Source organism: Heptranchias perlo, chromosome 5, assembly GCF_035084215.1.
Source record: "Heptranchias perlo isolate sHepPer1 chromosome 5, sHepPer1.hap1, whole genome shotgun sequence".
Lineage (NCBI taxonomy): Eukaryota > Metazoa > Chordata > Chondrichthyes > Hexanchiformes > Hexanchidae > Heptranchias > Heptranchias perlo.
In genome coordinates, this window is record NC_090329.1 from 133752550 (window position 1) to 133766043 (window position 13494).

General features: G+C 44.5%; 1 protein-coding gene across 1 annotated transcript in view; it reads right to left on the minus strand.

Annotated features, from left to right (window-relative positions):
* The window catches only part of LOC137322210 (dynein axonemal heavy chain 8-like), a 1468904-nt gene that overhangs the window by 509157 nt on the left and 946253 nt on the right, over nt 1–13494 (minus strand). The window lies entirely within an intron of this gene.

Consider the following 13494-nt stretch of genomic DNA (forward strand, 5'->3'; position numbering starts at 1 on the left):
TTCCATGATCAGCCCAGACTCCCTACCTAATGAGCCTGAACAATGTAAAGCCAGAAGCAACTGTCCTTACACTTGTAAATATGGTCAGAGATCTAAGAAATATAAATATAAAATAAAAGATCCCACGGCACTATTCGAAGAAGAACAGGGACGTTTTCCCAGTGTCCTGGCCAACATTTATCCCTCAACAAACACCTAAAACAGATGATCTGGTCATTTATTTCATTGCTGTTTGTGGAGCCTTGCTGTGCGTCAATTGGCTGCCGCGTTTCCTACATTACAACAATGATTACACTTCAAAAGTACTTAATTGGCTGTAAAACGCTTTAGGACATCCTGAGGTCATGAAAGGAGCTATATAAATACAAATTTTCTTTCTTTTTTTCACCCTTTCACAGTCTCCTCCTAACTTCCCTAAGAACCACAGAGGTTTACAGTACAGGAGGCCATTCGGCTCATCATATCTGTGTCGCTCTCTGCTATAACAATCCAAAATTAATCCTACTGTCCTGATATTTCTCCAGAGGCCGATACCTTCCTCTGCTTCAAATATTTATCCAAATTTCCATTAAAAGATCAAATGGAATTCAGTGGGGATTTTACGGGATTCCTGCTATAAGTTCAGCAGGCGATCAGCGGAACCCACAGAGGGGGTTGGGAGAGATTTAGAAACCAGCAAAGGATGACCAAAAATTGATTAAAAAGGAGAAAATAGATTATTAGAGCAAACTAGCAAGAAATATAAAAACAGATTGTAAGAGCTTCGACAAGTATGTTAAAAGGAAGAGATTAGCGAAAGTAAACGTGGGTCCCTTGGAGGCTGAGACAGGAGAAATTATAATGGGGAATAAGGAAATGGCAGAGACGTTAAACAAATATTTTGTATCAGTCTTCACTGTAGAAGACACAAAAAGCATACCAGTAATAGAATCATAGAATCATAGAAGTTTACAACATGGAAACAGGCCCTTCGGCCCAACATGTCCATGTCGCCCAGTTTATACCACTAAGCTAGTCCCAATTGCCTGCACTTGGCCCATATCCCTCTATACCCATCTTACCCATGTAACTGTCCAAATGCTTTTTAAAAGACAAAATTGTACCCGCCTCTACTACTGCCTCTGGCAGCTCGTTCCAGACACTCACCACCCTTTGAGTGAAAAAATTGCCCCTCTGGACCCTTTTGTATCTCTCCCCTCTCACCTTAAATCTATGCCCCCTCGTTATAGACTCCCCTACCTTTGGGAAAAGATTTTGACTATCGACCTTATCTATGCCCCTCATTATTTTATAGACTTCTATAAGATCACCCCTAAACCTCCTACTCTCCAGGGAAAAAAGTCTCAGTCTATCCAACCTCTCCCTATAAGGAAAACCATCAAGTCCCGGTAGCATCCTAGTAAATCTTTTCTGCACTCTTTCTAGTTTAATAATATCCTTTCTATAATAGGGTGACCAGAACTGTACACAGTATTCCAAGTGTGGCCTTACTAATGTCTTGTACAACTTCAACAAAACATCCCAACTCCTGTATTCAATGTTCTGACCAATGAAACCAAGCATGCTGAATGCCTTCTTCACCACCCTATCCACCTGTGACTCCACTTTCAAGGAGCTATGAACCTGTACTCCTAGATCTCTTTGTTCTATAACTCTCCCCAACGCCCTACCATTAACGGAGTAGGTCCTGGCCCGATTCGATCTACCAAAATAGTGGGGAACCAAGGGCTAATGAGAGTGAGGAACTTAAAGTAATTAATATTAGGAAAGAAAAAGTACTAGAGAAACTAATGGGTCTAAAGGCGATAAATCCCCTGGACCTGATGGCCTACCTCCTAGGGTTCTGAAAGAGGTGGCTGCAGAGATAGTGGACACATTGGTTGTGATCTTCCAAAATTTCCTAGATTCTAGAACGGTCCCAGTGGATTGAAAGGTAGAAAATGTAACCCCACTATTCAAGAAAGGAGGGAGAGAAAACAGGGAACTACAGGCCAGTTAGCCTGACATCAGTAGTAGGGAAAATGCTGGAATCCATTATTAAGGAAATGGTAACAGGGTACTTAGAAAATCATGGTGTGATTAGACAGAGTCAGCTTGGTTTTATGAAAGGAAAATCGTGCTTGACAATTCTATTAGAGTTTTTTGAGGATGTAACTAGCAGGGTAGATAAAGGGGAACCAGTGGATGTAGTATATTTGGATTTTCAAAAGGCATTCGATAAGGTGCCACATGAAAGATTATTACACAAGATAAGGGCTCATGGGGTTGGGGTAATAAATTAACGTGGATGGAGGATTGGTTAATGGGCAGAAAACAGGGAGTAGGAATAAACTGGTCATTTTCAGGTTGGCAGGCTGTAACTAGTTGGATGCCACAAGGATCAGTGCTTGGGTCTCAGCTATTTACAATCTATATTAATGACTTAAATGAAGGGATCGAGTGTCAAGTAGCCAAGTTTGTTGACAATATAAAGCTAGGTGGGAAAGTAAGCTGTGAGGAGGACACAATGGCCCCGATTTTCAAATGAAATTGCGGGTGCGTGGAGGGCAGGGGGGCTGTGAAAATCGGGAAAATCCCAAGCGGGTGAGGAAGCCAGTCCCAACCTGCCAACTTCCGGGTTTCCCACAGACGCGCCTGTGTGCGCCCGCGCTTCCCGAATGCGGAAGTCCTGCCGGCAATTAAAGCCGGTGGGATGATAGTTAAAGAACCAAATGTACCTCATTAAGGTACTTAAGGTACTTTGTTTCTGACATAGTAGATAGTTAAACCGATTTTAAATTTACCTTGGGCGGCTTCCCCACGGCTTCCGATTCACCCCTGGTGAAACCAGGCATGAAGGACCGGATCAAGCAAAAATAAAGTCAATAAATTAAATAAAAAACCATTGCACAAAGTTAAAAAACAAAATAAACCTACCTTTCCACCGATGTCACCTGCACCTCCCTGCTCCGATGTCCGATGTCCTCTGCCTCCATGCGTAGATCTCCTTTTTGGTCCCGAATCGGTCCCACCCCTCCTCTTATTACCCGTTTAATATTTATATGCCTACAGAAGACTTTCGGATCACTTTTATTTTAGTTGCCAGTCTAGTCTCATACTCTCTCTCTGCTCCTCTTATTTCCTTTTTCACTTCCCCTCTGAACTTTCTATATTCAATCTGGTTCTCACTTGTGTTATCAACCTGACATCTGTCATACGCCCCCTTTTTCTGCTTCATCTTACTCTCTATCTCTTTCATCATCCAGGGAGCTCTGGCTTTAGTTGCCCTACCTTTCCGCCTCGTGGGAATGTACCTAGACTTTACCTGAAACATCTCCTCTTAAAAGGTCACCTGTTGTTCGATTACAGTTTTGCCTGCCAATCTTTGATTCCAATTTACTCAAGCTCGATCCGTTCTCATCCCACTGAAATTGGCCCTCCTCTAATTAAGTATTTTTACTCTAGATTGCTTCTTGTCTTTTTCCATAACTAATCTAAACCTTATGATGCCATGATTACTGTTCCATTCAACGGAATGTTGGCGTTTATTGCTAGGGGGATAGAATATAAAAACAGGGAGGTATTGCTGCAGTTATATAAGGTATTGGTGAGACCGCACCTGGAATACTGCATACAGTTTTGGTGTACATACTTAAGAAAAGACATACTTGCTCTTGAGGCAGTACAAAGAAGGTTCACTCGGTTAATCGAGGGGATGAGGGGGCGGACATATGAGGAGAGGTTGAGTAGATTGGGACTCTACTCATTGGAGTTCAGAAGAATGAGAGGCGATCTTATTGAGACATATAAGATTGTGAAGGGGCTTGATCGGGTGGATGCAGTGAGGATGTTCCCAAGGATGGGTGAAACTAGAACTAGGGGGCATAATCTTAGAATAAGGGGCTGCTCTTTCAAAACTGAGATGAGGGGAAACTTCTTCACTCAGAGGGTAGTAGGTCTGTGGAATTTGCTGCCCCAGGAAGCTGTGGAAGCTACATCATTGAATAAATTTAAAACAGAAATAAATAGTTTCCTAGAAGTAAAGGGAATTAGGGGTTATGGGGAGCGGGCAGGAAATTGGACATGAATTTAGATTTGAGGTTAGGATCAGATCAGCCATGATCTTATTAAATGGCGGAGCAGGCTCGAAGGGCCGATTGGCCTACTCCTGCTCCTATTTCTTATGTTCTTATGCTCCCTAAATGTTCCCCTACTAACACTTGCTCCACTTGACCCACTTCACTCCCCAGAACTAGATCCAGCAATGCTACCTTCCTTGTTGGGCCAGAAACGTACTGATCAAGAAAGTTCTCCTGAACACACTTCAGAAACTCCTCCCCCTCTCTGCCCTTAACGCTATTACCATCCCAGTCTTTCTTAGGATAATTGAAGTCCCCCATTATCACTACTCTGTGGCTCTTCCAAATTTGCTCCTCTATATCCTTCCCACTAGTTGGTGGCCTATAGAATACACCCAGTAGTGTAATGGCATCTCTATTGTTTCTTAACTCTAACCAAATAAATTCTGTACTTGACACCCTCCAGGACATCCTTTCTCTCCAGTGCTGCAATATTCTCCTTAATCAATACAGCCACCACCCCCCCCCTTTCTTTCCTTCTCTATCTTTCCTGAATATCTTGTATCCAGGAATACTTAGTATCCAATCCTGCCCTTTTTTGAGCTAGGTCTCCGTTATTGCCACATCATGGGCTCGATATTAGGAGGGCTGCAGGTTCGTGGCGGGGGTTGGGGGGGCAATTGGGCACGTGGGTAACGCGCCCGGTGAAATCAGTCTGCCCCGCGCGCGATCGCAGCCTAATTGGATCCACTTACCTGGTCTTCCAGGTTCCCCGCTGCTGAGCTGCACGTCGGGCGGATTGCGCATGCGCAGTAAGGTCTGTCAGCTGGAGGAGCCCTATTTAAAGGGGCAGTCCTCCACTGACTGATGCTGCAACAAATAGGAAAAAATTACAGCATGGAGCAGCCCAGGGGGAAGGCTGCTCCCAGTTTAATGATGCCTCACTCCAGGTATCATTGGATGGGGTGAGGAGGAGGGGGAGGACAGAGATCTTCCCCCTGGCGGGCGGGAGGAAGCGGCCTGCCTCTGCCACCAGGAAGGCCTGGCTCAAGGTGGCAGAGGAGGTCACCTGCACCACCAACATATCGCCCACCTGCATACAGTGCAGGAGGCGCTCCAATGACCTCAGTAGGCCAGCCAAGCCAGTACACTTACTCATTCCCCTACACTCCGTCTGCCATATCACTGCCCCCACCCCACATCTCCTTCTGCACTGCCAACACTACTCTATCACATCACCCCTCACACCCACTCAAACCTCATCCTCATCTTACCTGCACTTACTCACCTCGTCAGTCCTCATCCCGCCACTATCACTCAACTCAATCCTCATACAATCTCATGGCTCTATCTCATACTCACTCTCTCATGCATCTCTTTCGCTGTCAGCCTCACTCAACCTGCCACTACCTGTGCTGCAGCCACAGGGCATGCATCACATATGTGCAGTCGGAAGCATAAGGCAAACATGTCGTGAGCATGAAGGGGATGCACAAGGGTGTTTGAGGGTTTGTCATGGTTTTTACTTATATTTAATTTCTGACCAACTCACATTACATATTATATTGGCACCACTACTGCCACGTCTTTGCGAATCTTGTCTGGTTTGTGCAATAATGCCCTTTCCTGAGGATCACTATGAAGACCCACAACTGATGCCACCCATTGTGTCATTGCAGAGTGGGTGTAGGTGTATTTGCAGGGCTCTTTTGTGCAGACAACTGAGAGACGTCGGCGATGTCCCCGGTGGCACCCGGGAAGGATGCGGAGGAGAAGTTGTTAAGGGCAGAGGTGACTTTGACAGCGACAGGTAAGAAGATAGTGCTCGGGCCAGCCGGGAGCAGCTCGGCATGAAGGAGGCTGCAGATGTCCACGACTACATGTCGAGTGACTCTGAGCCTCCGTGTGCACTGCTGCTCAGAGAGGTCCAGGAAGCTGAGCCTCGGTCTGTGGACCCTGTAGCGAGGGTAGTGCCCTCTGCGAAGCATCTCTCTCTGCGGTTGCCCTCCCTCCTGCTGTGCAGGTGGATGTGTCACAGCACTGTGTTGTGGAGCTCCACGTGTCAGAGGTGGACGGCATGGCCGGCGAGGCTGGTGATGCTGTTCGCCCTCCGAGGAGGTCATGACTGCAGCTACAGCGGCCCCCATCCGGAAGATGGACATCTGAGGGGGTCCGCAAGGTAGGTACATGTGTCTGGATCCCGGTGTAAGTGTGGTAAATTTTATTGTTAGGAGGAGGATGGTGGAGGCTAAACTTTGTCCAAAGTGACAGAGTGGCCTCCTGCAATGAGTGAGGGTCTCCACCCCCCAACTGTCAAATGGACCTTTGCAGCTGCCACAGGCTGACAGCTGCAACACGTCCATTTCAACTGGGAGTGTTTCCCCCAGTACGGGAAACAGTCCCAGTTGTTTGTAAAATCGCACCCCTCCTGAAATATTCCCTTAATCAGGTCTGTTAATGACCTGAAATATCACAATAAATACTGTCAAGTGGCACCCCGCCGGCTTTAATTGCCTGCGGGAGTCCCACATGCGGGGGCTGCGCGCACACGTCAACGCGTCTGTGGGGATCACGGAAGTGGGCGGGTTGGAGCCGGGCTCCCGACCTGCTCCGGGATTCTCCGATTTTCGGAGCCCCCCCCGCCAGGAACGTACCCGATAGCGGGTGCTAATATCGGGCCCCATATCCCCATGTGGCTATTTGTGCCTGCCGCTCACCAACCTTAATTACCACGTTTTGTGCGTTTACACACATGCACTGTAAACCTATCTTAGGCCTTCTTGTATTCTCTCTTAGTCTGATCCCACCTAATGCCGTGCTATTTCTTAGTGTTCTCCAGTGTTATCTGTCTCTCGCAACCCTTTGTGCACCTTGTATCTCCTTTCCAATGCTACATCCTGGTGCCCATCTCCCTACCAAATTAGTTTAAACCCTCCCCCACAGCGCTAGTGAACCTCCCCGTGAGGACATTGGCAGAGTTACAGTGGAGACTGGTCGAATCCCGATGGAATTTCAGGGCCATAGGTGCTGCTTCAACCACTCCCTGTAACAAAGCAGTTTATGCTCCAACAACCCTCTGTGTAATGAAACTTCACCTAACCTCTCTCTTCAGTCTTTCAGTGGCCGTTTTAAATTGATGAGACCCGATCACTGACTGCCCAACCTGAGAAAATAATCCTTGTGTAGTCACCCTATCAAAACTCTTCAAAAAATGTTTCAATCCTCTATTAAATCTCTTAGCCCACTATTTACAAAAGGAGGGAGAGAGAAAACAGGGAATTACAGACTGGTTAGCTTAACATCAGTGGAAAGGAAAATGCTAGACTCTATAATAAAGGATGTGATAACAGGACACTTAGAAAATATCAACGGGACTAGACAAAGTCAACATGGATTTATGAAAGGGAAATCATGTTTGACAAACCTACTGGAGTTTTTTGAGGATGTAACTGGTAGAATAGATAAGGGAGAACCAGTGGATGTGGTTTATTTGGATTTTCAGAAGGCCTTTGATAAAGTCCCACATAAGAGGTTAGTGTGCAAAATTAAAGCACATGGGATTGGGGGGAATATACTGGCATGGATTGAAAACTGGTTAACAGACAGGAAACAGAGAGTAGGAATAAATGGGTCTTTTTCCGGGTGGCAGACAGTGGCTAATGGGGTACCGTGGGGATCGGTGCTTGGGCCCCAGCTATTCACAATCTATATCAATGATTTGGATGAGGGAACCAAATGTAATATTTCCAAGTTTGCTGATGACACAAAACTAGTGGGATCGTGAGTTGTGAGGAGGATGCAAAGAGGCTTTAAGGCAATTTAGACAAGTTGAGTGAGTAGGCCAATACATGGCAGATGAAGTATAATGTGGATAAATGTGAAGTTATCCACTTCAGAAGGAAAAACAGAAAGGCAGAGTATTATTTAAATGGTGATAGATTGGGAAATGTTGATGTACAAAGGGACCTGGGTGTCCTTATACACCAGTCACTGAAAGCAAACATGCAGGTGCAGCAAGCAGTTAGGAAGGCAAATGGCATGTTGGCCTTCATTGCAAGAGGATTTGAGTACAGGAGCAAGGATGTCTTACTGCAGTTATACAGGGCCTTGGTAAGACCACACCTGGAGTATTGTGTGCAGTTTTGGTCTCCTTACCGAAGAACGGATATACTTGCCATAGAGAGAGTGCAGCGAAGGTTCACCAGACTGATTCCTGGGATGGCAGGACGGTTGTATGAGGAGAGATTGGGTTGACTCAGCCTGTATTCACTCGAGTGAAGAAGAATGAGAGGGGATCTCATTGAAATATAAAATTCTGACAGGGCTAGACAGACTGGATGCAGGGAGGATGCTTCCCCTGGGGGTCACAGTCTCAGGATATGGGGTAGGACATTTAGGACTGAGATGAGGAGAAATTTCTTCACTCAGAGGGTGGTGAACCTGTGGAATTCTCTACCACAGGAGGCTGTGGAGGCCAAGTCACTGAATATATTTAAGAAGGAGATAGATAGATTTATAGACACAAAAGGCATCAAGGGGTATGGGGAGAGAGCGGGAATATGGTATTGAGATAGATGATCAGCCATGATCATATTGAATGGCGGAGCAGGCTCGAAGGGCCGAATGGCCTACTCTTGCTCCTACTTTCTATGTTTTCTATGTTTTCCATCTCAAATCTCTCCTGCCCAAGACTGCACATGATCCCCTAACTGTGGCCTAATCAATGCTTTGTAGAAATTTATCATTACTGGTGGTGTAGACAGAATGTTTTTATTGGGAGGTATTTCTACATGAGCTTACCAGACCAAACAAAACAAATTCATAAGGTCTATTTTTCAAATAGCAATTTCACAATAAGGATCAAATAGAAACATTATTACTTCCATTAATCTAACAATTCAAATTAATCAAATTAAAGGTCTTGGCAGACAAAAATTCTAAAACACAATGTCCAAGCGCCATTTATGTGTTGCTCGTCTATCAATATTCACTGCAATATTTCAGTGACAATTTGAAAACACACGTCCAACTTATTGGTTTTCACTGGTTAAATTGCATAACTGACCAGCTCTGGAAGAACATCCGTTGTTTCTGTGTTCAAAAAAGTGATCTAAGGTATGCCAGTTGAGATGCTGGATGTAGTTGAGATACTGGATGGGCTAAAAATTGATAAAGAGGAGGTACTGGAAAAGCTGGCTGTACTTAAAGTAGATAAGTCACCCAGTCTGGATGGGATACATCTTAGGTTGCTGAGGAAAGTAAGGGTGGAAATTGCAGAGGTACTGGCCATAATCTTCCAATCATCCTTAGATATGGGGGTGGTGCCAGACGACTGGAGAATTGCAAATGTTACACCCTTGTTCAAAAAAGGGTGTAAGGATAAACCCAGCAACTACAGGCCTGTCAGTTTAACCTCAGTGGTGGGGAAACTTTTAGAAATGATAATCCGGGACAGAATTAACAGTCACTTGGACAAGTGTGGATTGATTAGAGAAAGCCAACACGGATTTGTTAAAAGCAAATTGTGTTTAATAACTTGATTGAGTTTTTTGATGAGGTAACAGAGAGGGTAGATGAGGGCAATGCGATTGATGTGGTGTACATGGACTTTCAAAAGGTGTTTAATGATGTGCCGCATAATAGGCTTGTCATCAAGACTGAAGCCCATGGAATAAAAGGGGCAGCAGCAGCATAGACACAGATTTGGCTAAGTAACAGGAAGCAGAGAGTAGTGGTGAATGGTTGTTTTTTGGACTGGAAGGAGGTGTACAGTAGTGTTCCCCAGGGGTCGGTACTAGGACCACTGCTTTTCTTGCTATATATTAATGACTTGGACGTGGGTGTGCAGGGCACAATTTTGAAATTTGCAGATGACACAAAACTTGGAAGTGTAGTGAACAGTGATGAGGATAGTGATAGATTTCAAGAGGATATAGACAGGCTGGTGGCATGGGCGGACACATGGCAGATGAAATTTAACGTAGAAAAATGTGAGGTGATACATTTTGGTAGGAAGAATGAGGAGAGGCAATATAAACTGAAGGGCACAATTAGAAAAGGGGTACAGGAAAAGAGAGATCTAGGGATATATGTGCACAAATCGTTGAAGCTGGCAGGGTAGGTTGAGAAAGTGGTTAAAAAAGCATACGGGATCCTGGGCTTTATAAATAGAGGCATAGAGTACAAAAGTAAGGAAGTCATGATGAACCTTTATAAAACACTGGTTCGGCCACAACTGGAGTATTGTGTCCAGTTCTGGGCACCGCACTTTAGGAAGGATGTGAAGGCCTCAGAGAGAGTTCAGAAGAGATTTACTAGAGTGAACATAAGAACATAAGAACATAAGAAATTGGAGCAGGAGTAGGCCAATCGGCCCCTCGAGCCTGCTCCGCCATTCAATAAGATCATGGCTGATCTGATCCCAACCACAAATCTAAAGAACACAAGAAGTAGGAGCAGGACCCGGCCACACAGCCCCTGGGCCCTCTCCGCCACCCACGGGGCATTGACCGATCCGAACTCAGCTTCATGTCCAATTTCCTGCCCGCTCCCCATAACCCCTAATTCCATTTACTTCTAGAAAACTGTCTATTTCTGTTTTAAATTTATCTAATGATGTAGCTTCCACAGCTTCCTGGGGCAGCAAATTCCACAGACCTACCACCCTCTGAGTGAAGAAGTTTCTCCTCATCTCAGTTTTGAAAGAGCAGCCCCTTATTCTAAGATTATGCCCCCTAGTTCTAGTTTCACCCATCTTTGGGAACATCCTTATTGCATCGACCCGATCAAGCCCCTTCACAATCTTATATGTTTCAATAAGATCGCCTCTCATTCTTCTGAACTCCAATGAGTACAGTCCCAATCTACTCAACCTCTCCTCATATGTCCACCCCTCATCCCCGAGATTAGCCGAGTGAACCTTCTTTGTACTGCCTCGAGAGCAAGTATGTCTTTTCTTAAGTATGGAGACCAAAACTGTATGCAGTATTCCAGGTGCGGTCTCACCAATACCTTATATAACTGCAGCAATACCTCCCTGTTTTTATATTCTATCCCCCTAGCAATAAAAGCCAACATTCCGTTGGCTTTCTTGATCACCTGCTGCACCTGCATACCAACTTTTTGATTTTCTTGCACTAGGACCCCCAGATCCCTTTGTACTGCAGTACTTTCCAGTCTCTCGCCATTAAGAAAATAACTTGCTCTCTGATTTTTCCTGCCAAAGTGCATAACCTCACATTTTCCAATATTATATTGCATCTGCCAAATCTCCGCCCACTCACCCAGCCTGTCTATATCCCCTTGCAGGTTTTTTATGTCCTCCTCACTCTCTACTTTCCCTCCCATCTTTGTATCATCTGCAAATTTTGATATGTTGCACTCGGTCCCCTCCTCCAAATCGTTAATATAGATTGTAAAGAGTTGGGGACCCAGCACCGACCCCTGTGGAACACCACTGGTTACTGGTTGCCAGTCCGAAAATGAACCATTTATCCCAACTCTCTGCTTCCTGTTCGATAACCAATCCTCCACCCATGCCAGAATATTACCCCCAATCCCGTGATTTTTTATCTTAAGTAATAATCTTTTATGTGGCACCTTGTCGAATGCCTTCTGGAAGTCTAAATACACTATGTCCACTGGTTCCCCTTTATCCACCCTGTACGTTATATCCTCAAAGAACTCAAGCAAATTTGTCAGACATGACTTCCCCTTCATAAAGCCATGCTGACTTTGTCCTATTAAATTATGCTTATCTAAATGTTCTGTTACTGTCTCCTTAATAATAGACTCCAAAATTTTACCCACCACAGATGTTAAGCTAACTGGCCTATAATTTCCAGCCTTCTGCCTGCTACCCTTTTTAAATAACGGTGTTACATTAGCATTTTTCCAATCTGCCGGGACCTCTCCTGAGTCCAGGGAATTTTGAAAAACTATCACCAAAGCATCCACAATCCCTACTGCCACTCCCCTCAAGACCCTAGGATGTAAGCCATCAGGTCCAGGGGATTTATCCGCTTTGAGTCCCATTATTTTACTGAGTACCATCTCCTGAGTGATTTTAATCGTATTTAGCTCCTCCCCCCGTAGAGTCCCCTGTTTGTCCAGTGTTGGGATATTCTTAGTGTCCTCTACTGTAAAGACTGAAACAAAATATTTGTTCAGCATTTTTGCCATCTCCATGTTTCCCACCATTAATTTCCCGGTCTCATCCTCTAAGGGACCTACGTTTGCCTTAGCCACCCTTTTTCTTTTTATATAACGATAGAAACTCTTGCTATCTGTTTTTATATTTTATGCTAATTTCTTTTCACAATCTAACTTCCCTTTCTTAATCAATCCTTTAGTTACTTTTTGCTGTCTTTTGAAGAATTCCCAATCTTCTATCCTCCCACTAAGTTTGGCTACCTTATATGTCCTTGTTTTTAGTCGGATACTATCCTTGATTTCTTTACTTAGCCACGGATGGCTGTAATTTCTTTTACACCCTTTTTTCCTCAGTGGAATATATTTATTTTGAAAGTTGTAAAATAACTCCCTAAATGAACACCACTGCTCATGTACCGTCTTACCCTTTAATCTATTTTCCCAGTCCACTTTAATCAATTCCGCTCTCATAGTCTCCTTTATTCAAGCTCAGTACGCTTGTTTGAGAATCAACCTTCTCACCCTCTAATTGGATATGGAATTCAAGCATGTTGTGGTCGCTCGTTCCAAGGGGATCCTTAACTAGGACATTATTAATTAATCCTGACTCATTACACAGGACCAGGTCCAAGGTTGCCTGCCCCCTAGTAGGATCAGTTACATACTGCTCAAGAAATCCATCCCTGATGCACTCAATGAACTCGTCCTCAAGGCTGCTCTGCCCAATTTGATTTGTCCAGTTAATATGATAATTAAAATCCCCCATAATTATAGCTGTTCCCTTATTACATGCCCCGACTATTTCCTGATTAATACTTCTTCCAGCTGAGTTGCAACTATTAGGAGGCCTATATACTACGCCCACTAATGTTTTTTTCCCCTTATTATTCCTTATCTCCACCCAAACTGTTTCATTATCTTGATGCTTTGTCCCAATATCATTTATCTGTATTACAGTGATTCCTTCCGTTATTAACATAGCCACCCCACCTCCCCTTCCTTTCTGCCTGTCCTTCCTGATTGTTAAATACCCTGGCATATTTAATTCCCAGTCGTTGTCACCCTGCAGCCATGTTTCTGTAATGGCCACAAGATCATACCCATACGTAGTTATTTGTGCCGTTAACAATTTCCAGGGATGAGGGACTTTAGTTACGTGGATAGACTGGAGAAGCTGGGGTTGTTCTCCTTGGAACAGAGAGGGTTGAGAGGAGATTTGATCGAGATAGTCAAAATCATGAAGGGTCTAGACAGAGTAGATAGAGAGAAACTGTACCCATTGGCG